General features: G+C 36.7%; 1 long non-coding RNA gene across 1 annotated transcript; it reads left to right on the top strand.

The window, feature by feature from the left end:
* The first annotated feature begins 16,173 nt into the window (after positions 1-16,173).
* On the top strand, positions 16,174-22,259 carry LOC136833760 (uncharacterized). Its single transcript, XR_010851580.1, has 2 exons — positions 16,174-16,726; positions 21,121-22,259. It is a non-coding gene; the product is annotated as an uncharacterized lncRNA (long non-coding RNA).
* Positions 22,260-27,510: the final 5,251 nt, after the last annotated feature.

A 27,510-nucleotide genomic window follows, 5' to 3' on the forward strand; every position in this document is an offset into this window, starting at 1 on the left:
AAGATTTGTTATTGTTTCTGAAGTACAATGTTCTAAAACATTCGTCTACACCTATCAAGGTTGATGATTTACCGAGCTTCAACAAAATAATTTATTATTTTTCACTAATCTTACCCACAGGCAGACAAATCGAATCAAAATGAATGCTTCCTTGCCGGAAGTTTTTCCTTAGTCATTTGAGCTCTCTGAACAATTTTGCATGGCGATTCTTCCATTATTAGTGTATAATATCGTTTATTTCCGTAGTTTTTATCGTTACACCGCCACTTCGTACGTCTTGATAAATTTGTCATTAAACGTTCTTTTATATCACAGAGCTGATGCCAGTGGAATGCTCAGCCCCATGATCTTTCCTATAGCGGCCTCAAGAAAGCATTGACAATGGACGCAGGAAGTATTAGGCCATTGTGCTTAATGAGAAAAGGTTACTTGAGTAACGTAAAACAGAAGCAAGAGGAGAATTTTAAAGCGTTGCAGTGAAAGGAGAGTTTGAATCGTTTGTAAACCATGAAAAGCTGTTGATATTAATAATGAAACTCACTGAACCAGTGATTAGGATAGCAAGTCTTGAAAAAAGAAATCTGAGCACATTAAAAATTAATATATCCAAGAAAATAATATATATAATATATATATATATATATATATATTATATATATATATATATATATATATATATATATATATATATATATATATATATATATATATATATATATATATATATATATATAGTGTGTGTGTGTGTGTGTGTGTGTGTGTGTGCATTTATATGTATATATACATACATATATATATATATATATATATATATATATATATATATTATATATAGTGTGTGTGTATTTTAACTGTTCTTGATATACTATATCCTATGCTTACCAGTAATGACAATAATTTTTTATAACGACTAAAATTGTTGCCAATGCAGTTAACGAAGTAGGCAACCTTTACAGAGAATGGAAAGTCTAAATTTATCAAATGCATTCCTGTGAGGAAAACAAGTACATCGAGGAGAGGAAACATTGACGGGAGATCAAAATCTCGTGACACAAGCTGTCTGTTATTGAAAGATGTCTGTTTTCATCCACAGACACAGAGCACACACACGGCAGTCAAGCGAAATGTTTGAGCTACTTGTTTGGGATCGGAAAATAGTTACCCCTGTTGTCAGAGATATCATGATGGCAGTTGAAGCCTCTCACCTTTATGTATTCTGTAAGAGTCAAGTGAAGGATGACTGAAATTACACAATGGCTTACTATGAAATGCGTCCGATTTATAATAAGTGCATCTTGCCCTTTGAAGTTTGTGGTAAGAAATGTTAAAAAAAAAAATAGTCTGCTGGTCAGATTCTTATATAATATTTTTAATAAAGGCGTACACGAACAGGGAGGTCTTTTAGAGGGGGCAACTGCTCCCCAAAGAATCAAGTCCCCCCCAGCCTCAACTTGCCCCTCTCACCCCCTGCCCCAAGCCCCAAGAAGTAACAGCAGCTGGTTTTCCATTATTCCTACCGAAATTCAAATATGTTATCACGTTAAGTTATATCTATCTATCTTATGTGCTTCAAAAAGCACATAAAATAGCTCAAGACCCAAAAAACCCAACAAAAATCTGAAATGACGCCCCTGTACACGAGATATGAAATTTTAGAAATTACATACCAGCAGTTAAAGGACCAAACTTTCAATACGTCTACTCTGTTTTACATTACGTCTCCAGTTGTTCTAGAACACACAAAGCAAAAGGGACAAGATTCTTAACAGCTTAGTCGAAACATACGTCAGTAAATTAAATACCACATCGCCCTTGGCCACCATATTCGTAGGTCAAGAATTTAACGCATCGCGTGTCTTTGTCTGGTCTGAGAATTCTGATTCTATTTCCGGAGAGAACGGTGTGCCATAGCCTTTAGTGCACCAAAAGCAACTTCCATATTTTAACGGGTGGGTTTGTTTCGAACTTTAATCTGCTAAATTGGAAGAACCTTAATTTGCATAATATACAATGTCTGGTTGATTATGGAGTAACTACCATCTATCGCACAGCCAACCCTACGGCTACCTAATTTATTGCAATGAAACACATTTATCAAATTGAAAAGCATATACACTCTACACTTAACCAGACGACATCACGGTTATATAACAGCCACAGATTTTTATTTTGTATGTGAATAACACCAATTTATTTCGTTTTCTGTGTTAAAATGATATAGAAAACGACTATCTTTACGATAGTTGGGCTATACTACAGAATATTATTGCACTTCAAGCAGCGCTTACTCCTGAAGTCTCAGTTTCACAAATTGCCCAACTACAGTTGAGAAATTTGTGGAAATTGAGGACCTCATAGAGGGATTAATAGAACATTAAGAAGTATACAGAATCGTCCTGGGTAATCGCTGATATGCATGAAATCCCATAAGGAGAAAAGAATAAAATTGAATTAAAGTATATTGCCTACATAGGTTGTGTAGGCTGCCCTCAGAAAAGAAAAGAAATTAAGAATAGAATTTTGGATTACACAGAGATATTATTATGGAAGTTTATGGAAATAGGTATATGTATACGGGTAAGAAATGAACCTTTGGATTCGTGGGCTATGCGTGTGGTAAAAAAAAAAAAAAAAATCCCCAAGGTACGTGCGGAACTAGGAATTTCTATTGGGGTGGGGTGGGGGGCATAGTTAGGGTTGATCTTTGCATATGACTTAAAGCAGGGATCTTATGAAGAATTAAACATTTATTTTTAGAACTTCCTATGACCTGTCAAGAGTTAGGCTAGCATATCGGGAGGTCTACTTTGAATTATTACAAAGCTTATGCATATAAAAAGACAAGAAATCTGAATACATTACAGTTTGTAATAGTACTACATATAAAAAATGTTTTAAACAAGATTACAGGAAGTTTAATTAAAGCCAAAGACTAATGAACTGGGAAGCGGTTCTGGGTGATTAGCCCAATAAATATATCTGAAAACGACAGGTATATGTATGTATGAGAGGCATTAGACTTTTATCCTTCTCGTGGTCAGGTCGGCAACGTGACCTCCTTGTGATTATGGTGACACGGGTTCGTTTTCCGTACCGGGTGTCACAACCACTTCAATTTATTGCACTTGGATCTTAAGGCTTTATCGTGACAAGCGTATCCAAAAAAGCGCGAAGAATTCGAGAAGAAGGCATTGTGGCTATTACAATTACATATGTATCTGGTAAAAAGTGACCTGTAGATTCTACACACATATATATATTTGTACTTTATGTACAAACAATCTACATATTGAGGGAAACTTCAATCACGATATAATCTGTTCACACTGAAAATAAATTCATTATACTGACGATAATAATCTTCTTCTTATACTTTTAACGTGCTTTTATTCCCACATACACGAATCTTTTGAAGGACTTTTTGATTTGGCTTTGGGGTAGACCTGTGGTCCCGATCGGCTGATTGAAACGTATGTTTCAATCACCCGATAAACGAGAAGTTATTCGGGTTGGCGAGAGTTCGAGACGTGTGAGATGTTTGTTAAAATAATTTCATTATTTACTGACGATAATAATAAAAGGTGCTTAATGAATTGATTAAAATCCACGGAAAAAAAAATTGTGAGCTAATATCCTAATATAATGTTGTTATTACTACTGTGTATTGATATGTCAAATGTCCCGACTCACATTCGAAGGCTACCATTCATGTCAGGACAATTAACTCAGACTTGACTATACATAACAATTCAAACCTTTGTCTAGGCTAATATTCTAGGCTTATTCTTAGCTGGAACTGATACTCGACGTCGGAGGCGGACAAATCTTCATTTTCTTAGTAGGTGGATACATGGTGTAAACAACTTATTCCTAATGGATTCCTTCCATAATTGTTAGAACTGGTTCATAAACCGGTATCCTATACTGGTTTTTTCTTATGCTGGTTTCCTGTAATACAAAATGATAATTCAGGACAGCAATCTTGTACCAAACAGTATGCAATCCTTAGCCTAGGTTATATTTTACGCATGCCTAACCTAAATGATACAAAGCACAGTTAGCCTAGCTTTACATTCATAATATTCATTTGATAAATTTATTTGGAAGATTGATTAATTGTGGGTTATCTGGCGTCACAAGAACAAAGCATATCTTAGCCTACGTATGGTGATACAATTGCAACCACATGCATGCTCAACATGGTGCAACTTACATAACATTACCATAACAAGTCTTGGTAATTTGCTGTTACATAAGGTAAAAATACAGAACATTATTAAGTGTTATGGCAACATGTATATTATAAACTAAGACAAGTGCATACTGCATACCTTTTACAAGGGAGAAATATGGCATTTCAAATGGAAAACAAAGGAGTTACATTCCTTTCCCCGTCATCATACGCGCCTTGATTCTTTCCCCGTCATCATACGCGCCTTGATTCTCGAACGGAGCAATATAACCGCGATAATTGCGATTTGAACGCTTATGCAACTACGAACTTGGTCATGGTTACGCACAGTCGACCATAGAAAACGTCAACTTCGAGTGGTTTAACATCTTGATAAGATGAAAACCAATTCTTTTTCCAGTCCACCAGTTATGAAGGGTATTGCCATTAATTTGAATTATTCCCGTCATTGCACGAAGACTCCCTACGATCATATAGTCCGCTTCTTTAATATTCTTTAATTGCTGCTTTTCCGTTTTAATTACGACCTTGTTGTAACCGTTCTCTTCGCATTATTTAGAAAATGTTCTAAATTCTCCGAAATAGAGAAGTTACCTAAATTTGTCAGCTCGAGAGGGACAACGCTTTATACTTTGCTTGTGACCTTTTTCAAGATTCTTTTTCCAGCTTGTAGGACGAAAGAATGATAGATACCCTGAACAACTATGGCTTCAGTTAAGTAGTCAAATGGAAGTAGCCTATGTTGGTCCATTAAAATAAGGATTTCTTTTTTTATGGGATTACAGATGATTAAGAAATGTATGTCTATAATCAGTTTCAGTAAAAACCCTGTACAAGTATAATAGTAACAAAATTATTATACGCAGCCCGGGAAAGGTTGAGACTTTCCCATAATTAGCGGCGGCGCCACATTTCCCATTCTGCCGAAGGAAGTATTTAATCCTAATCCAAATAGAGACACTTTCAGGATTAACCTCTAGATTAAGGTTAGTCCTGAGAATGGACATACTCGAGGGCAGTATCTAGCTAATTTTTTTTTTTTAAAGAGACGACTGTTTTAATGCATATTTGCAAGTGTATGCATATTATATATATATATATATATATATATATATATATATATATATATATATATATATATATATATATATATATATATATATATATATATATATATTATAAAAAACATTGTGTGTATATCTCGACTTGAGGAGCAAGGATGCCTGAGGAGATATCTCCATTGTACAAGGATGCGTCAGAGAGCATTGTACTGTGCCGCAGTTTTGTTTTGATCTTTGTGTTTTGCTTTTGTACCAACGAACAATCACCTTTTTATCGTGAACAGCGGTCACTTCACTTATCCATACACGAGGAAATAGCATGGCCGCTCAAAAAAAAAAAAAAAAAAAACAGACAAATCTACCTGAAAAGTTTGAATGGGATTTAGGAAACAAGGCAGAAGTGCTAATCGTCTTCTAGTCTCAACCTTTTGTCGCTTGTGTATAGTCTTTTTTTTTATAGTTTACAGTTCAAAACTTGGGAACTGAGGATACCTGAGATTCTAGAGTGTCAGCTCTGCGCTTTGCTGTCGAACCATTTTTAATCAGCAGGTTCGTGCATGGCATCACTGGCATCACCTGGCCAAACTATTGTAGCCAAATATGTGTTTTCAAGCCGTATCAGTAGCGGACCAGAAGAAATCTCGATTTTTTAGGCTGGTTTATGAGCAAAAGCCCGTGATGGCATCACTCCAGCTTAGTCTCAAATAGAACAACAATCTCAACAATAAAAATTTACGGGCTACTCTATAAGCCGGAGCCGAAGCTGACAAACAACAACAGGACAATAAACTATAGCGCGTTCTGAGCATCCTGTGTACGAATTAACCTTTACTCTGGGTCTGGTGACCCTTCCAGCGACCAGGTTGGACAGCATGGTTCCCAGCCATGCCCAACAACCGGCATTAAACTTAATGACAGTGATCAGCGTTTAACGTTAAAAATAAAAAAATGGTCCCTCTGATACTCTCTCTCTCTCTCTCTCTCTCTCTCTCTCTCTCTCTCTGGGAAATCTCTCTCTCTCAAGAGCGTTAATGAGATTATTTCTAAGCACGTTAAATACAAAACTCGCTTTTCACACCATACCCTGGTGACAAACGGATTAAATACAGCTGGATCAACGTTTAACGTTAAAAACACATAAAAATGATAAGCCATGAATGGCCTAGCAATGTCGAATTCACTTTACGTGGGAAATAACTTAGAATCAAAGGGAATTACACGTTTACACACACATATGTATATATAGATAGATAGATAGATAGATAGATAGATAAAGAACAAAACTATACACACACACACACACACACACACACACACACACACACATATATATATATATATATATATATATATATATATATATATATATATATATATATATTTATTTTTTTTTTTTTTTTTCTTTTACGCGCGTGACTCTTTCATACCCACAAATGTTAAGCCACGAATATCATTAGATACTGAAGTAATTTTACCATGGGGATAACTTACATCCAAAGGGAATTATATGTGATAAGTGCTTCTAGCCAGTCTAGGATTCGAATCTGGGTTTTTGGTTTAGAAGAAGTGATAAACAGGGAAAAACAGATAGGACACGAGGTGATCGTAGGATCAGTTTGTTCGCACGTTTTAGATTTAGCCAACATTACGCTAAGGCGGGACTCTGAGTACAGGTAAGAAAGTTAAAAAAGTCAAAGGTAAAAAAAAAATCACAGAAAAACAATCACAATTAATAAAAAAAAATATTCAAGTCAGTTACAGTTCATTAAAGTACCATAAACAATTAAAGTATTAAAACAAAATATTTTAAATCAGTCATTACTGGCAATGTATGACTAACATATTGACAACACTATTTGTATATGATGGCATTACATGTTAGTATGTGAAAAAACACGTTTTGTTCAGTACCTTAAGCACAATAAGGTAATCAAACAAAAATATTTAAGTGAGTCATTTATTGACAGGTACAAGACAGGTTACATAATATCATGGCATTACATGTATATTCCGTGTTTTAAATATATTCCGTGTTTTAAATGCTGATGTATTGCCAGTTAATAAATGATTTAAAATATTTTTTGTTTTATTACTTTAATTGTTTATGGTACTTAAATAAACTGCGACTGACTAGAATATTTTTGTTCGATTACCTGACTTTAATAGAAATGAATTAAAATTCTTTTTATATAATAAAGAAATCATAGAGAAATCAGGCTTTATGAAACAAATGTTGAAGAAAAGTTGTCAAATTAACCCAAATACGTATAATTATTTCTCTCTCTCATTTCCCCCTGACCTTATTCGAGGTTAGCCAAAGCTGGTCGGAATTCCTCGAGAGGATATCGACTTGCAGTTGTTATATTAAGCTGTCCAACGGTCTTAGGAAAACTCATTGCGAGTATTTCTTTTTACAGTAAGTACTTCGATGGAGCGAACTTTAATGCAAGTAACCAGGTCTTAAGGAAAGAGAAGGTTTTGTCCACACTTGATGCAAAGTCGACCTGTTATTATAGTCTGCCCATCTGCCCATCTGCGATGTCACTCTGCGGTGAGGCAGATCTTTCTCAATACTACTAGAAGCAACTACAAGGTTAGATATTTTTGTTGAAATCATGAGCAACAGTTTGTCTTTTATTTGATTTTATAAGAGCTAGTTATATATTTCTTTTTAAATAGTCGTTGGAAAAAAATAAAACTTCAATGCCCAGTATTTATGCTATTTTGTAAGCGCGATATATATTCACCAAAGAACAGTGAACTTTCATTTTACCACTTTCCCGAAAACGAATGAATATTAAAAGCAAGTGCAGGAGGAAGAATAGCTTCAAAGCAGATAATGCGAGGATATGCATTTACATTTTGACGGAGCTGCATACAAGGGAAACCTCATGCATAAATGACTAAAAATTCCAGACTCAGGAGGACGGAGGAAGCAGATGCATTACCAACACTATACCTACACCAGTCATGTTGTGTTTTCTTCACTACTTTTCGTACTTGAATAAAGCGTACATTGGTTGTAATTCATTTTCTGTAAGCAATACTTGAGATAAATTCATAAAGAAATGTCTCTCTCTCTCTCTCTCTCTCTCTCTCTCTCTCTCTCTCTCTCTGTTGTAGAAATTTTTTCCTATTTAACTTAAATTCCACTATTTCAAAATTGTTTTTCTAGTGATATAATTGCAGAAGATGCTGCTGGAATTTTAACGCTCAAATAAATAAAAATAAATAATTAAATAAATAAATAAAATTAATAAATAATAGTAAATCAATAAAAATAAATAAATAAATAAAAATAATTTAATTGTTTTTACTACTGTCTTATAAGTGATAGTCGGTTGAGCTTCAGCAGAAGATGCTGATGAGTTGGATTTATTTTTAACGCTATAAGTGATTTAGCTCAGTCCCGTTGTTACCAATTGGTTATTAGCCACTGTCTTATAAGCTGTGTTCTTTTCTGTTCTTTCTGTATGAAATATTGTTATTGTAGTATAGTTCTATATCTGTCCACCTGAAACTGCAAGCTGAGAGGGGTCGGAAGAGACTTGTTCAGGAGATGGGTTTTCATTTTGACAGAGGTGAAACAGGAAGTTCACCGATGAAAAGGACGGACTATCCCGTCAAAACTGACGGTGATATTGAAAGGTTCGTAATAATAAAGTTCTTCTGATATATGAGTTCTTTGCATTACCTTGTTCAAGGCTGTTGAGGACCTGAAACAATATGGAGTCAAGACAAGACAGAGGGTATTATATCTTTTGGGTGGGAAATTTTTGTTGGCACTAAATATAATACTGAAGAAGGACTCGATCACGAAATATGTTTGTCTGCCTTATTTCTCTCACGACCAGATGATAGGGAAGGACTTTCTGAGGACAGCGATGAGAAATTGATAGATTTTGAAGAAAGGAAGTGAATTTTGATTAAGCAGTAGGAAGAGTTAGCTAAGTGAATACATCGCAAATCGGTTTCCTCATCATCTATTTTTTCGAACAAATCTCGAAACTAGAGACAATACACGGGTTAGTGTATCAGCAGGAAAGATGGAGACATCTTAAAATCTGCAAAAAAATTTATGGAAAAATTATTCAAAACTTTTAATGGAGACAAAACTTCAAGTGAAGTGAAGTGCTCAGTCAAAACTTTGGCAGATTATTTTGCGGGCATGGGGTATTTCCTAAAGAATATGATTTTTTGTTAGATGGAGAACGTAGTCGAGAATGAAATTTTCATATCAGAATGTAATAGCAGTGGTGAAAATTTTAAGATATTTTCTTGTAAGCTCTATCTCTTTTTTTCTTTAAAAAGAAACCCCAAAAACAACTGCTATTATTAAAATCTGTTTCTAATATATATAAATATATATATACATATATATATATATATATATATATATATATATATTATATATATATATATATATATATATATATATATATTTATATAAATATATATATATATATATATATATATATATATATATATATATATATATATATATATATATATATATATATATATATATATATATATATATATATATATATATATATATATATATATATATATATATACATACATATACATATATATATATATATATATATATAGGGGTTATATATATATATATATTATATATATATATATATATATATATATATATATATATGGGTTCTTGGTCTTTGATGAGAGGAAAACTATGGGTCAAAAAGATGGATAACAGTTTATTTGAAAGGACTACCATTAAGTATATACTCACTTTGGTTATGGTTTTTTTTTAATTGTTCATTCCATTCATTTGTAATAAAACCAAATAAAGGAATTATTCACTTAAACCTTTACTTATCAAGAACAATTTCATCGTGATATTTTAGTCTGTCTTTGGTTAGATAGAAGCTTGTGCTGAAGCTAGTGAAGCGTTTTGGCTACCGAGGAGCCATGACGAAAACCCAGCTGGACAAAATTTCTCAAGACAAAACTAAGGTAGTTAAAAGCCAAAATGGCAACTCATTGTAAACGATGAACATGAAACAATACAACGTTTTTCATGTAATCTTGGAAATAAAAAAAACAAGATTCTTGAACGTTAGTGCTCTGAATGAAATTCTCACAGAATGGCGAGTTGCAGACCAGAAAGAAAGGATGAAATCATTCCTGAGTACAATGCTTCTTTACGTGGTTTGGCTACAGCTGTGGTACAGAAATTATGATAAATGGATATGTACGCGGGTCTCAAATGACTGTTATGATTAAATAATGTATTGCCTGTTACGAAAGAGATTTTCTTCAATATTTTTACTTGTCCAAATTTGTCTTTAAAATATTGGGAGATTTTTGTGAGACTTTTGTTCCTGTCTTAAGATTTTCCTTCTTGGTTTGGATATATTCGATATTTCTTTTTATATATATATATATATATATATATATATATATATATATATATATATATATATATATACACTGATATATATATAAATATTTCCATATTTCCTATATATTATACAAATATACACTCAATGTATATTTATATAAATATTTATTATTTATATCTATTTATACAAATATACACATATTTCATATGAAATATTATATATATAAATATATATGGAATAGGAAATACATATGCAAATATACACATTAATTTATATTTGTATTTAAACATATATAAATATATATATATATATATATATATATATATATATATATATATATATATATATATATATATATACCAATATACATATGATGTGTATATTTGTATATTTGTGTATTTATAGATATATTTATACATATCTACATTTGATGTGTGTTGTGTGCAATTATATTTTTATATTTGTACAAATATACACATCAACGTATATTTGTATGTATATTACCATATTTCATATATATATTTATACATAAAATACATTGATGTGTGTTTGTGCGTTTATGCTTATATAGTTTAAATAATCCTTCGTGAAAAGAATTACATTTCATGATGTTCGTTATTCCAAATTTGACGTTTTAGCTATAAGAGAATTTTTTCACTGTGGGCTTTTGCCTAAAAAAATCGGAGGCTGTTCAGGGAAGGCGCGGTTCAGAGTCCCTGTGGAGTTTTTGTCCGGTGGAATTTTGTCCAGTGGGATTTTTGTCCGCATTCTGCTCCCGTTACGTGCAGAGGTTTTTATGGTTTTATGAGAACTGCAGAATATAAGGTTCACATCCCATTTATGATATCGGTTGTCAATAAAATATTCTGATTTAGAACTGAGCTTATTTTGAAGAGTGGCTTTTTCCAGGAAAAATTCATCTACTGTAAGCTTTTGCCAGTTGTATCTTCTCTGAATGAGGAAATATTTTCTGAACTTTCGTACATCTGGTACTTTTCTTCATGTAAACGTGAAAGTGTGCTGATGAATAAAAATGTCATCCAGATTTGCTCATTGCTAGCCTCTGACCGATATCAGAATATCGAGTATATTAGGCAGGTGTCCTGTGAGGACAATCATCATTATAAGAATTTTTAATGATATGGAATCTTCCTGGGGTTTTCTGAGGTCTTCAGCTTCAGCAATGGCAAAAGACGACAAGTAATTAAAGATCACTTGGTAAGTAAACCTTTAGAATGCCGGTAGGTTTTCCTTTATGCAACTGAAATATTATATAGCAATAAAGATAATAACGCTTTTTGTGTTAAAACAGCTCTTGGGACACACTGGATTTTTGAGAAGAATCCAGAAACAGATTGGTCTGGAAAGAAGAAAAGGAAAATCATTAAACGTTTTGAGGGAGAAAATACTGCAGATTAATTGAATCTCTCTTGGATTTAGCGAGGACCCACTAAGACAGGCAGGAACTTACACCATGTACACCGAGAGAGACTCTCTCAATGGCTATGCTTATAGGGACAGGACGACATGGGGAGGGTTAACGATGATGCACCTCTGTCGCCTTGTCAGCTGAGCTAACTCTGGACAATCACCTGTTATAACTGGATTCACAGGTTACAACTAAACGGGCGATAAGCTTCACTTCCTTGTTTGCGGACAGCATCTGTGGGAGTATTAGAATTCAGTCTGTTATTGTCACTGCTGCGTAATTGTTTGCCTAATGATTGGTCAAAAAACAAAGCTCAGAGACAGATATTTCCGATATCCTAAGGTGAATGTATTTAGAGATAGGTGGTGGAGTGCATTCCGCCATGCGGACTCAGTCAATTCTGTAACTGGTGGTATATGCTGCTCATTTCGAACCCAAAGATTATATGAAACAATAGTGGCTGCTTTTTCTCTTCCGCTTTAACCAGATGTTTCGTAATTTCTTTTGGCAGGTGTTTCACTGACAGATGACCTTCCTGACTCTAGCCCTACCTGTTGGGGATTGGGAAATGGTTGCTAATTCTTGACGCCCGAAAAATAAGTGACTACTGTAATGAACTCTGCTACCTTTTCATTTGGCAAATGGAAAAATTCATTTTCCGAGATGGATTAATTATGCACTGATGAAAAAGTTAATATTCCAATATGGTACATATACAATCCTATCATACAAAACTATAGGTTTATTCATCATGTTGGAAAACGTGCACACCCTGGATCATATAAGGTGGGCATTAGAGAAATTTCGTAAATGAGAAAGAGGAAATATTGAATTAATCAGGGGATATTTGTTCAGATAAAGAAATTTTAAAAATCCGTTATTTAGGTATTTAGTAAAGTAGATATTACGTAACAAGCGAAAAGACGTCGGTGGAGAAGGTAAACATAGGCTATGTAACTGGGAAATCTCCCACAGGAGGAAAGAATGTTTAAAAACTACAGCCAGTGAGCTGAGTCGGTCAGGAGTCGAAGTTCCAGACGGGATAATAAGAACTTTTACGAAATATCTCTTCACACCAAGAAAAGGCAATGCAGAAATTCTGACTGAAATATAAAAATCACTATTGGGGACGAAAAACCAAGAATTAGAATAAACAAATATACAAGTTTTATACTCATCAGCAATATTCTGTATCACACACTTTTTTACACAAGAACATTCGATTGCAACACACACACAAACACACACACACACACACACACATAAATCAAATATATATATATATATATATATATATATATATATATATATATATATATATATATATATATATATATATATATATATATATATATATATATATATATATATATATATATATATATATATATATAGTGTACTGTAAACATGTGTGTACTTAAAAAATACAAATTTTACCATACATACTGCAGATGTGTGGTATCAGAATTTTATCCGCATGTATGTAGAATTGTATAGTATTCTGAAATGCATAATGCTAAATGATTTTCGTAACCTTTTTCACATTTTAGCATTTGATCTTTTTCTTGACATAAATAGTTGATAGCGGAATATTTTTTTAGAGACTCGGGACCATAGTTTTCATTGATAATTAACTTTTAACTTGTACTTTACATGGAAAAGGAACTTACTATCTTGACTTGTAGGCTACATTCTCCAACAAAATGACTGATATTTATAAATAATAAGTATATCGTTTTGGTCGACATAAAATCATTAAAGCATGTCCCTAATTTATTTTTTGGGAGTCAAGACCACTTATTGCCGTAAAACAGGAACAATAATGATAAATCATCTACAAGGTTTTGGAATGCTTGACATCATCAGGAAATGGAGATTCTGTCTGGTAGACCTATCATGGTTAGATCATGTCACGTCTTTATTGTATCATCGTTAGAAAAAAACGATTCTTACGCAAGAGCATTCGATTTCGATTCAGGATATCTTAATTAAAGATGTTGTGTTACAAACTTCAAAGGCAGTCAGTCAGTGAAAATAAAATGGGTAGTACGATTTCTGTCTTTAAAAACAAGCATTCAAAAGTTCTGAAACAAGAGGTTACACCCACAACAAAAAAATGCAAGCGTGCATTCAAAATATGAACATTTGCAAATAGTTATTTACGTAACACCCGAAAGTCATGTTCAGTTCTCAAAAAATATTGAAGGTTTGCTTCATCGACTGTATTTTTTTCTTCTTTGGAAACGTCTCCGAGCCAGATGTTGTCTCCAACGTAGAAAATGGGAGATATAAAAAATAATGGAAATGCTTCTCTAAACATATAGAGAAAAGAAGCCGATGGTTTAGTACTCTTTGATTAAAATATTAGTTTGACCCGTTCATTACCTTTATATCGCAAGTTAATAGTGTAAATGAAATTGTCAGCTTTTAAACATACCGTCACTGCTTTCCTTCATTATATGAATTTTCTCTTAAAAACAAATACTGTAATACAGTGTTTGTTAGCACCGATTTGATGCGATTTCCAAGCGTTGCTTCTGCCCATTTTCTTGTTAAGAGCCCTCATTATTGCTGTGATGTAAAATCATATCATATTCTCGATTTGTCTAAAATTATCTCTAACAATGAGGAACACTTAGTCATGTAAACTACTGCCAGTTTCTACACTAATCTCAAAAATCCATAGATTAGTCCCAAGGTCAAGACGATCTTCAGGTACAAGTATAACCACTTGACTGCGAGGGGAGCGTTCCACTGCGCCTATCAAGGTCTAGAGAATATTCTAAACTGTTCTCTGGACTTGGCTCATAATTATGATCTACCAGCTCTCGTCGTGACGCAGGTGGACCTCCGATCTCCCGACGTGAATTGACCTGCCTTCCTAGACAAAGGGCTGGAGACTTTGTTTTGGAAGGGGACGATCTGGGTTATAACTATTTTACTGAGTTTGAAATCAAGTGATCAACCTTAGTCTGTCTGATACATTTTCTCTTTGTAATTCTATGTTAAAATGTTTCTACCATAACGTTACTTAGAAAGATTGATCAATACTGAGAGATATCAAATTGAAATATTTGTGTTGCCATCAGGTAGACATCTTTAATTTTGTTCATTGTTGTTTGATGATCATTGATAAATCACCTTACGCATTTTCTCACAATATTGCACCATAACATGCAGCCTAGTCAATATATATATATATACATATGTATATATATATACAGTATACATATATATATATATATATATATATATATATATATATATATATATATATATATATATATATTATATATATATATATATACATATATATATACGTAAAATCTACTGGTCACTTTTACCAGACACATATGTAATTTTAATGTATGTACGAGATATAATAGACTTTTATCCTTCTCGTGGTCAGGTCGGCAACGTCACCTCCTTGTGGTTATGGTAACGCGGGTTCGTTTCCCGCGGCCAGACATCAAAAGTTTCTTCAATTTTTTGCATTTGGATCCTACGGCTTTGTAGTTACAAGCATATCCAAAAAAGCACGAAGAATTCGAGAAGTTAAGAGGGCATTGTGGCTATTAGAATTACACACACACACACACACACACACACACACACACACACACACACACACACATATATATATATATATATATATATATATATATATATATATATATATATATATATATATATATATACATATACACACACACACACACACACACACACATATATATATATATATATATATATATATATATATATATATATATATATATATATATATATAATATATATATATCAAAATATATTTATATATATATATATAACATCTGAGTGAAAAAAGCTTGGTTCGAACAACTCATTTAGTGTCATTTAGATCACTGAAATAAATTTACATAAACCATGCAGCAAGCATCGCTAAATATTTCTCTTCTTGCTAAATAAAACATAAAATGTTTAAATCTACGTACTAGACACAAGTTCATTTTATGTTTACGTGCCTTGAAAAAAAAAAAAGGAATAATTATTTAATCATGATATTATAACATCATTTCGAATATTAAAGAGGTCAAAGAAAAAAAGCCGAAATGTAATCAGGGCAGCAAGTCTCAAGTCTTTCCCTTGGCTACAGACCCTGGACAATCCCGGCTCTGAATCGGTCATAACGGCCTCGGTGAACGCAAATCTGTTTACCTAGACGAGGAACGGATTAAGATCAGCTGGGCCTAACGAACTTTGGACCTCATGCCACACACCACTCGAGGTATCCCCAAATCTTTCTAGACAGTGCTGCGTGCTGCTCATACCTCACCCGCCTCGACGCGGAATCAGATCCTCATTCACCCCCCCTCTTCCAGTAACTCAGTTTTGTACTTGTGGTCGTAGTGGTCAGAGCGTCAGAGCAAGCCAAAGCGCAATCAGACTATGAAAAAAATCGTATTCCTACTCGCAAACAAAATCTACAAAACAGCTTCATCACAATGTACGCCAAGACAGAGGCTCTTCTGGCTGAATTGGCCCGGACGAATTTGCCAGTACGCAAACAAGACAAGACCTTAAGAGAAGTAAATGAGCATTGGGCTTTGTACTTATTGCTTGCAGTGATCCTTTTCATCATGATTTGGGTCCCGTCGGTGGTGTTTTGGTTCCACAGAGATAGTATTGTGTAAGTACAGTATATACTTCATTATTGCATGCGTAAACCAATATATGATGATTATAATAAACACATAATATATAATTTATATATATATATATATATATATATATATATATATATATATATATATATATATATATATATGTGTGTGTGTGTGTGTGTGTGTGTGTGTGTGTGTGTGCATTGTGCTGGGACTTCATCTAGGTCAGGGTTTTCAATCTGGGGTCGTACCCCAGGGGTACCAATGGTCAACGCTCTCCCCACGGGTCGTTAGGGTTAGGGCCTGGCCGCCCATTTAAGAAGTAAATAATTATAAACAATTTTCTTTAAGATTCTTTGTGTTTACAATATTGTTGGTTATGCCAGGAGAGTTGTGAAACAGCTTCCCTTCAGTACAATACTTGCAAATATACACAATGGAATGTTTTTATGCGGTTGTTTTGTTTTCTACTTTATACAAAGTGAGGGGGTCATTATTGACATTAAAAATACCCAGAAGGGTACGTGGGGAGAAAAAGGTTGAAAACCCCTGATCTAGGTGAATCCGACATTTAGAAGACCTGCCAGCACCTTACTCGTGATCAAGTCATCCTCACTGGATACAACTAACATACTTTAATTATTATTCCAACTTTTTTAGTACTGCACTCATACTTGAAGCGCTTAAGATTCAAAATTAGTTAAATGACTATCAGGCTGAGGAACAAAGGCACGTAGATCTAAAGGCGTTTTAAGTAAATGCTGTGGAGCAAAACAAAGCAGTCAGTCGGCTAATCGCGTTTTAAATTACAAGGTCGTACTTTTCAGCTGGATGTATCCGCCGTCTCCTCTAGTTTTCAATGCTCTCTCTTTCCTATAAATTCTATTTCCCGTAACTTTATCGCACAGCTTGTGAAGATTAATTTAATGGCAAATTATTCATTCGACTGAATAATGTCATTTATTCGTTTATATTCGTGATTTTCCTCTCCTACTCTTTTAGGAATCGTCATTCTCGAAGACTGAGAAATAGCTCCCGTTATTTTGGTATCATACTTTTTAGTATACAAAATGCGTATTCATAAGGAAATTCAAGTCTTCAGTAATGCTGGTGTTACGAATGGACGGTTGTTTAAAGAAAGGCAGTCTGTATAGCCTCCTGACAAGGTAGCATCAAAATATGTCTCCGAAATCGAGAAACCGCTTATCGGAATCACTCCGGGACACTGACGCATCATTTGATTTCCTTCCAGAATAAATATTTGTCATCCGAGTTTGCTTATCGATCAGTGCAGGGAGAGTGGGTGGGTAGTCCACTTTATCTGTAATTTTCCTATGGTTTGCTTCCACGAAATCTAGGTTAGGTGATACTGTTATCAAACTCTGTCTAGGTCTGAAACCCGCAAATAATTTATTGACTTCCGTTATAACGAGGCCGATGACTAAACTAGACAGCAATTTGTTATTCTGTCGAAGCTTTTGGTCACTTGTTGCACCGTTTCATTTTTCCATTCTGAATACGCCATTGTAATGAAAGAAAAGAAGCTCAAAGCATACTATTTATCAAAATTTACTACTGTTTGTTCGCTGACAAAATTATTCAGATTTGAGTCATATAAATGCATGTGCTATTGCGCTTTTTCTCTAGCGACAATTTTTATTTTAAATAATATTTGCAGCCTTGAATTATATACGATAGTTATTCTTCAGCCATTGCAGCAGAGTAGTAAATCAAATGAGCAACGTCTTAATGGAAAAAATGTTACGGAGATATCACGATTTGAATTGCCAGTTCTATTTGCAATGTCTCAGAGCTTATGTGTTGTGTTCTCAATTCTTTTCTTCAACTCAGTTATCTAGCAGTACTGTATTGTGTTTTCCCTCACTGTACTAAATAGCATTATCTTATTTTTAAGATATTTTATTTTTTATTCAATTTAAGGTATAAATAAATATATGTATATATATATATATATATAAATATATATATATATATATATATATATATATATATATATATATAGCATTATATTTTAAGACATTTTTTATTCAGTTTATATATATATATATATATATATATATATAACCACCATGCCTTATATCCTCATATATATATTTTTCCATTGCATAGGTTTACTGTAGAATCTACTTACACATATACACGCATACATACATACATACATACATACATACATACATACATACATACTTTTTTTTACATGCATACATACAAAGATATAAATATATGCAATATATATGTGCTTGATGTGTGGGGTGAACCCGTGTCATCACAATCTACTGGTCACGTTGCCAACCTGACAAGAGAATGGTGAGAATGGGTAATTCTAATAAATATACATGAAAACTCAGGTATATGTCTGTATGAGGGTAATTCTTTTCCTTTTGTGATTATGCACGGGTTCGTTTGTAGACATCCAAGCCACTTAAATTTCTTGCACTTGGACCTTTACGACTTTGTAGTGACAAGCATATCCAAAAAACCGCGAAGAATCTGAGAAGTTAAGAGGCATTGTGGTAATTACAATTACACACATACACACACACATATATACACACACACACATATATATATATATATATATATATATATATATATATATATATGTATGTATATATATATATATATGTGTGTGTGTGTGTGTGTGTGTGTGTGTGTGTCTTTCATGGAAATACCTGGGTTCGATCCTGATGTGAGTCAGAAATTTATTTTTTCCACACGTAATTGTGTGTTGATATTTCCACACATGTATATAATTGTGTATATATTGATATTTCTATATATATACATGTATATATGTGTATATATATATATAAATATTGTATACATGTATTTTTCTCGGTCTCAACGAAGACAAGAAGGAAGCAAGAGTCGTCTCATGAAAGAAGAAATTCCACGAAACCAGAAGCGTGGAAATGAAGATAATCCAAAACTTGACAGATGCCAAAAAGAAAGTGACCTGTAGTCGACCCAGTGAGGCCATTCAAAGGGAGGGCGAAGCAGCGTTGCCAAACGCACTTTTCTCATCTGAAGAAAACAGTCAGATTTCCTTGTGGTTCATTAAAAGAAGACTGTTTCTACAACATTCTAACATAATTAGGGCAACATTGTACTTAAAATTTTGCAGGAGATAGCAAATGAAGATAGTCATGTAGACACGGTGACAGCCTTCCTAACGGGATGCCAAATCTCCGTTTACCCTAATATGAAGGACTGGCGAGCACAGCAGGTAAACAACCTGTGGTTTTTGGTCAGCAGCGCTGAGTAGACCCAAGGCCCCATTTCATCTAAACACCTCCTTACTTTACAGCCGGGTAATCGTGACGAACCTCGGGAATACGTGAACTATGATGAGAACGCCCAAGAAAACTTTAATTATGAAAAGAAGAAAACTAGTCTCACAAATAATCAGAATGTAAGTAATGTGAAAAATTATGAACTCACAAGACTGAAAATTGTTGTTCCTTAAAGGAGAGGAAATTAACTGGAGATAATATTTAAACTGATTTAAGTTTTTATTACATGTCTTCATATAGTCAAATAATTTATCGTTTTCCGAAGAAGCGTGAACTCCGCTGCTTATAAAAAAACAAGAAAACGAGGGAATACCACAGATAATTATAACCAGTTGAGGATATCCATAATCCGCGATATTTGAGGGACTTCCGTGGACGGACTGTAACTGGATACGACGCGTGTTCGTCTTTACAGAAAGAATGGGTGGTGTGGAGGCTTGTAAGGCGAAAAAGGGCATCTTTCCTTGGGCTCACCGGATGTGACCAAAATAACACTCAGGGTAAAGGGCGCAGCTGGGCAGAGAACACTGCCTTGTATCAGAAAGAATCAGAGGCGGAGGCCGCGCAGCGACTTCGACTCAACGGATGCCTGTGTTCACTATTATTGGGAAGAGTGAAAAGGGACGAACTCTTTCAACGTGATAGCTCTAACGTGGAGTTTTTTTTTTAATAATAAAACTCTGTGTGTGAATTCACGTTTTGTCCAATTCTGTTTACTTTAGTTAGATATCAGTATTTAGCAAAACTCATAATTCATTACATTGATCTTAATTATGGAACCTTTTTTTAGGTTTCTTTTTTTTTTTTTACTTCTCTTGTTCTTTATTGCAATACCATATTCATTTTCAAAATATAACCTTGTGCAAGAAAATGACAGAACTCCACAGACGTGGTCTGAGTTGAGCTTTTACCACGAGACAGTCAAACTGCAGTATAATCCAAAATTCACCCATATTCGAGATTAGCAATAAAATAAAGTTTTACCCATATTGAAAACAATCGCCACCGACCCATATCCCAAGTAACTTACAGTAGACATCGAGTTACCATTTTTACTCATTTGATTCGCGTCGGAGAAGTAGAGACTGATCACTGCCCTTCTGAAGTTTCAGAGTGGAGATCATCGAGGGAGAAAAGGTCGACCGCGCCGAGGAAGTGAGGGTGCCGGGGGAGGAGGGCCGGCCTCGCGTCCCACGACGCAAGAAAAGGAAGTCGTCCAGATCGAGCCGCGGACAACACAGACCTGGAGAAGTTGTGAGGAGTAATCATTCACGGGGGCAAATCTATCATATATGATTGGGGGATTTATGAAAGGAAACGCGAGTTCAATTAGTCTAAGACCATCAACGAGAATGAAAAAATCGCCTCTGTTTTGATTCGCAGCAACCCTGTCATGTTGGCGATGAGACAATAATAATGATGCGATATTACTGTTATTGCTATTAGACTGCTATCACGTATCAATTAAATCTATTAATATAACCTTGCAATTTTGTTATATTTTCACAATTATAAAGGGAGAAAATGTTAATTCATTGGTTTTCTCAGTTTGAAATCTAAGGTGCAAAGAAATACAAGATTGATGACATAGGATAATGTATGATGATTTCAAAGTGACCTATAAATGAGAGAGACAGACAGACAGGAAAGGGATATTGTTTTCGCTACCAGCAGCGATTATTTTTCATTTCCGTTATGGTGCAGTTTGGTAATGTTCTACTTTGATGAAGCAGGTAATACATTACTAAAATGCACCATCCTGTTGCAGAAATCAGGAACTCAGAAGTAGACTAATAACGTTTCCCATTCATTTGTAATGTTATTGTTTGTAATTTTTTTTCGTCAGTTTTGACAAGTCTGGTGTTGTTTCATTATTGCCGTTTCTTTGTCTTTTATTTGTTCTAAAACTAAGTTCATTTACTTTACTCAACGGTTTTATGTCTGCCTAACGTTAGAAAATATTCACACATAGACTTATGCCTTTAAACGAGGTTTGTCATTGCCTATATGATATATTGTAGCAGTGTTTTACAGGAAACAATTGTTATAAAGCCTATTAGCTGAAAATACCTATTTTCTAGACTGCCATTGTACCACCTGTGCACATACAGTGTTTTAACATGAAAATTTTAAAATATCTACATCTTCAATTTTCTGAAAAAATGTTTACCAGTATATAACAATTTATGGGTAATTTTTGTCATAACATGCTTAAGAAAGATAATAAAAATGTTACGCTCAAATATATATATATCTTCTTTTCACCTGTGGGATCGAAAAAGAATTTTCATTTTATTTTATTTCTCACTGCTTCCCAGAAGAGATATATTCTTTTTCTTCAGTTAACTGTCGCCCTAAAGACTGTTTCTATCCTTCACAGCTGAAATCAAAAGAAATAGGATCAGTAGGAGCTAGTACAGAAAAGGGTCAGCTTAATCTAACAATAACCCGTCAGGAAATACCGTTTACTCTCCATTCATTCCCGTTGCTCTTCCCACGTAGCTGTCCAAGTCCAATATATTTTCCCTGGCCTGAAGTTTACCCTTATTTGAGGACAAATCTTGCTGGTAACCTTATGGGTCTAGAAATGTGACTCAGACGTCTCGTCAAATTACTTTACATATTACCAGCGACAACTGTTATCTTAAGCTGCATACATTGACCCTCTCGTTAATTACGTGACAAGTTTGTTGCGTTACAGATGACATGGAACTCTGACGGTATCTATTGTAGTCAGTCAGTCACACCGTTGCTGATAAGTGATATGGCGCCGAAGAGTTACATTTGCTGCTAGTCAACGAACTCGAAAAGATTACAATTTCAGATGACTAAACATGGTTCAGGAACTCTGCTTACAGGATAGATCTGGAAATCGGCAGATGGCCCAGTCTAAGGCGGATAACATTTGTATTTCAAAAAGAAGTTAGCTCTGATGTTTAACTCAAACTGTATTGTACTTAAAGTGTACTGATGAAATAGCATTAGCTATGAAAATGCAATGTAAGTTTGGATTCTGTCTTCACATTAATTTTTTCAAACAAGTGATTTTCACAGCCAATAAAAAGCTAAGAACTGTCATAAATTCTTCGAACGAAAAGACTACGCTATTGCTTGAAAGCCTTGTAACAATTTAGTTTAAGCTTTATAACAGAACAGAAATAGATGACGTAGATGAAGAACAGCTCAGGTGCCTGGTGAGTATACTAGCGACTGGGAATGAAGATTGTGGTAAAGAGATCAAAAACATAGTTGCCGAGGATATTTGGAATTTTTCCTCTCTATCAGAAAGGCCCCTGATAACAAACTATATCTTTCAATTTTTCTTGGTGATGTTGAAAATGGAGGTCATTTATAAATGTTGCTTCTATGTTTTAGCCATTATAGTGCAAATATATGTTAAATCTCTATGGTCTCAAAATGCAATAATGGTCATGATGTACCCTGTTTCAGAAGCCCCTGCTACAGTACTTCAACTTTTCAGTGATGTTGAAAATAATTTTCACTTAAAAATGTGTCATTAGTTTTTAGCCTTTCTGCTAAATCTGTTTAACCCTACGTGAAGTTCAGCGTGACCCGTGGGTTTGTAGCACTTCACTGCGAAGAACGACTTTGCTCCGTGACATGTTAAAAATATTAGCTCTACTCTTTTGCAGACGACGCATTTGGTCGGTGGTCTTGATTTGGTCGTCTACTACTGCCATCTGTTGGCGATTTTAAGAAATACTTTTCTACAGTACTCACTGGAAAACATTTCCACATCAGTAACAGAATTTGGTAGGCTTTTGGGATAGTCATATCATGTAAAGTTGATTCATAATATATGATTATGTTTTATGATGGCAAGATACATTTGTTGAAGTATAGAATAATATTTTTTGTAGGATTAACGTAATTAGAGATCATTGTAATACACACACACACACACACACATATATATATATATGTTTGTGTGTGTGTGTGTGTGTTTATGACCACCAACCAGAAGTGATCTTGCTCCTGGGCATCATTGCCAACAGAGCGTCATCAAAAAGAGGGTTTAGCTTAGCCAGGCACGGGGCTTATCTCATTATCTGCTCTGTGAGCTAGCCAAGATCCACAGTCTTTCTCTGAACTTGTAAGGTGTCAAAGAAACGAGCAGGTAAAGGTTACTGCTGATTTATTACAGATCCAGGCGGCTTATATTGCGGCCGACTGACGCCGGGCCGTGAGAGACAATGGAATTGACTGTGACCTGAGGTCGAAACAATAAACAATAATATGCAGTGAACGAGTACGAATTACAATACGAAACATACAGAGACACAATATAGATACAGTCTTGATGCCTGTGAATGAAGAAACATGTGATACACAATGTGTGACATTCGTATAAATACCATAAAGTAAAAATGATTAAAATGCGTGACCTGGCACGTTTTAGGCGTGACTAATTTATTTGAAGAAAACGGGAAGTCACCAAAGAAAACAAGCTCAGCGGAGACTTAATTAATGGCGCCATCGAAAACACTATCCTGGCGTCCTATGGTGACTTTTCAAATACTCCCAAGAAATGCGTCTGATTAATCCCTGTACCTGGTGGGACGCTGAAGGGTGACCGGCTCCTTGAGATAACTTGGGCCTCCCGCCTGTGAGGCTGCTGTTTTGACGGTCCCTTCCTGGGGCAGCCCTCTGGTGGAAATGGCGTGCTGGAGTGCGTTTGGGCGGAAGGGTGCTGCGACGCTACACGGGACTCTCCGCCTACTAAGGCGGGCTTTCATTGTCTATGGAAACTCAGTCGTTCCTGCCTGGAAGTGCCAGCAGAACTTCCTTGCTGTTCCGTTCAGCACGGAAGGGTCCCCTGTAGGGCTTAGTTGTGGTGGACGTGTGGCGTCGACTCTGAGCAAACGTGGGTGGCGGATGACAGCTGTGGCGGCGCGACAATCATTTTGGTTGCTCTGTCGATTTTCTGCGCCTGCAATAACTTGCCGGCCACGTCGCGGAGTTCTGCAGAGTAAGTGGCTTTCATCCTCACGACTCTCCCGGCACCACGAGGGGTTCCCCATAGGTTTGTTCAGCTGTTGGATGGGGTCCGTCGGCTCTGGGGCGGTCCTCAACCCGAGGAGGACCCACGGCAGCTGATGTTTCCAGTCCTCGGCGGTGCAGCGGGCCATGAGGGATGAGAGGACCTGTGGAACCGTTCAACCAGGCCGTTGGCCGCTGGGTTTCGCTGTGGTGGTGTGGTGCGTGGTTCCCAGCAGTTGAGCCAGGGCAGACCCAGCTCGGAGAGGTAAGCGGGGCCCCTGTCGGTTGTGATGTAGCCAGGTAAAACTGGAGAGCAGGGCCTCGGCGCCAGCGCTGGCGGAGCTCTTGCATGGGCGTCAGTGGCCACCTCGTTGAACGGTCTACCACCGTAGGTATCTGGATCCGCCTGATGGGGAAGGGGCCCTTGACGTCGATTTGGATGTCAAGCGGCGCCCTGGTTTTCGCCTACCCCCGACTGCGCTACGACAGAAACTTTACTGGTCTGGCACTGCAGGGATGTTTTGCCCAGGCTGTGGCGTCCTTTTGCACCCGTGAACAGAAAAACTTTTTTGAAAGCAGTTTGGCGTGGTCCTGCCGGAGGGGTGTGAGAGGCCGTGGATGATGTCAAATACCTAGCGGCGGCGTGAGGCTGGAACCAAAGGGCGGGGCTGGCCTGTGCTGATGTCACAGGAGCAGGCTGGGGTAGTGGGCCTGGGTCACGTCCCGCAAAGTGAGGATGTGATGGCGGTGCGGTATGCTGGGGTTTCTGGGTCAACGGCCTGTTCTCTGGCAAGGTCCTGGTAATCTAATCAAGCTGTTAACTGCGTTCAACTCGACTCTGAGAGGGCGTCTGCATGTTGATTTTTCTTGCCGGGAGGTACCTGACGGAACAGGTAAATTCGGCTATGGCTGAGAGGACGCTGCTGTCTTAAAATCTCGTGAAAGTCGTGAACCAGTGGCTGGTGGTCTGTGAAGATTGTGAAGGGCGTCCCCTCCAGGGAGGAACTTGAAGTGCTTCAGTACACGCGGGTAGAAAAAAAAAAAAATTAGAGTTCCCCTAAAAAACAAGGTGCTGTATCGGGACTCTTACTAGGATTGAACTTCTTGCTGAAGAAGGCGATGGGCTGGGGGCGCCGTTGATGATTTGCTCCAGAACAGCACCGAGGCAACGTTACTGGCGTCTGTCGTCAGCTGGAGGGAGCCTTGGGATCCTGGTGTGCCTCAGGTTGCCTTGTGAGGGCGGCCTCTCGTCCGGGAAAAGGCCTGCTGCTGGCTGGGTCCCCAAGACAGGGACTTGGTTGACCTTTTAGGACTTCCGTCATAGGGCCGTGGTATGCGCGATCCCGGGGATGAAGCGTCTGTCAGAAGTTTACCATCCCAAGGAACTCCTGGACGGCCTTGATGGAGGTGGGTGTTGGGAACTTTACTCGGCTGTTCGATGTAAGAGGCGTTACGCCTGTCGGAATACCTCGTGACCCAGGAACTCTGCTTTCTGGACGCCGAATGTACACTTGTCAAAACGGACGTTAAGGCCGTTTTCTTGGAGGCGCTGGAGGACTGCTTTGATGTGCCTCTGGTGTTAATGAGACCTGGAAAATATGAGAATGTAATGCGTAGCAGACGCAGAATTTTAGGTCCCCAGGATGCTGTCCATGAAAGGCTGGAAGGTGGCTTCAGCTGTTCCTCAGCCCGAAGGTGGAAAGCGAACTGACAAGGGCGTGATGATGGCTGTCTTTGGTATGTCCTCTGGCGCAACAGGTACCTGAAAATAAGATTTAAAAGGTCCAATTTAGTGAATATTTTGGCCCGTGATTTGAGGCCGTAAGGTCTTGCATATTGGGCAGAGGGTAGTGGTCGGGCTCCGTTGCAATGTTGAGCCGTCTGTTGCACTGAGGGTCTCCAGGAGCCGTCGGTTTCTGCACCATGTGGGAGGGGAGGCCCATGGACTTGCTTTCTGCAGATGCCCATCCGTTCCATCTCCAAGTGATTTTTTTTCGCCTCCTGAAGGCGCTTGAGGGGGAAGCCTGCGGAACCGCATGTCTCAGGGGCCCTTTAGTCACTATATGGTGGTATATGCAAAATGTTTGGCTGGGGCCCGGGGACTTAGCAGGCTCGGGCTTAAACAAAACCTCAGGGAACTCCGACAGAAGGTGTTTCATTTGGTGCTGGCGACGGCGCTGATGGTGGGTCTGGGTCGCCGTTAACGGAGAGACCGGCAGGAGTCGGTCTCGAGGAGGCGCTTCTCCCACGTCGACTAGCAGGCCGAAGTGTGCCAGAAAATCGGCCCCCAGGAGTAACATGTTGACGATGAAGTCCCAGGAGTAATTCTGGCCAAGGATGGAGATCGACAGGAGCCTGGTGCCGTAGGAGAGGATGGGGGTTCCGTTGGCGGCCGTCAGGAAGGCGGCCGGGTCTGGTGTCTTTTGCGGAATCTCTGGATGCTGGGAAGACCGATTTTGAAGGCTCCTGTGTCGACCAGCATCATCCTGCGGAGA

The sequence above is a fragment of the Macrobrachium rosenbergii genome, chromosome 52 (assembly GCF_040412425.1).
Source record: "Macrobrachium rosenbergii isolate ZJJX-2024 chromosome 52, ASM4041242v1, whole genome shotgun sequence".
NCBI classification, from domain to species: domain Eukaryota; kingdom Metazoa; phylum Arthropoda; class Malacostraca; order Decapoda; family Palaemonidae; genus Macrobrachium; species Macrobrachium rosenbergii.